This window comes from Scophthalmus maximus, chromosome 12 (genome assembly GCF_022379125.1).
Source record: "Scophthalmus maximus strain ysfricsl-2021 chromosome 12, ASM2237912v1, whole genome shotgun sequence".
Lineage (NCBI taxonomy): Eukaryota > Metazoa > Chordata > Actinopteri > Pleuronectiformes > Scophthalmidae > Scophthalmus > Scophthalmus maximus.
Genome location: NC_061526.1, coordinates 24096769 through 24097500, shown reverse-complemented (window position 1 = coordinate 24097500; position 732 = coordinate 24096769). Strand labels below are relative to the sequence as shown.

General features: G+C 54.0%; 1 protein-coding gene across 7 annotated transcripts in view; it reads left to right on the top strand.

Moving 5' to 3' along the window:
* The window catches only part of mdm1 (Mdm1 nuclear protein), a 7060-nt gene extending 6997 nt beyond the window's left edge, over nt 1–63 (top strand). For all 7 annotated transcript variants that reach the window (XM_035612377.2, XM_047336073.1, XM_047336072.1 and 4 more), the window contains one exon: nt 1–63. This exon is cut by the window's left edge and continues 423 nt beyond it. The gene's annotated coding sequence lies outside the window, so the exon portion shown is untranslated.
* The last annotated feature ends 669 nt before the right edge of the window (nt 64–732 follow it).

The following is a 732-nucleotide window of genomic DNA, read 5'->3' as shown; positions in this document are numbered from 1 at the left end:
CAACAGTCTGTTTGTTATGTCGATATGAACCAAGATTATTTCAAATAAAAAAACTTCTTCATCTTTTTGATAAATTCTTATTAAACGTGTAAGAAATCAAATAAATATCAAACTGACAAAGTGTCATGAACCAGAAGTCCACTCGCTGGCCGAGCTGAAATCCTCACTGTGTATCACCAAGGATACACACAAGCACCCCGGTACCGGTTGAAGCCCGCTGCGACCTGCCCGGACTTTCTTCAACGGATTCCTGCAGAAGCGAGACAAAGGAACCTCCTCGTGTCTCATCGATCGACGACTGCTGTTCCTCCGACGCCCGGACAACAGCCCCGCCGTTAACGGCAGTGCGCACAGTCCCGGCCATTGTCTCACCGCAGCCGCCATGCGGCCGCGTGGCAGCCGCCACCCGGCCGCCACCCGGCCGCCACGCGGCCGCCACCCGGCCGCCACGCGGCCGCCACGCAGCCGCCACGCAGCCGCCACCCGGCCGACACGCAGCCGCCACCCGGCCGACACGCAGCCGCCACGCAGCCCAGGGAGGACGACTCTTTCTTCACACCAGAACTCTCACACCAGAACTGAATTCACAAACTTTCCCTGTTCAGTCTGAAATATCAATATCATAAATATTCCTATTTCAGGTGAACACCCTTTTGAGACTGAGATTGCAGGTTTGGATAATTAGTCCCTGTTCACAGGGTGGTGCCCCGATTACTGATTTCAGTAATATTT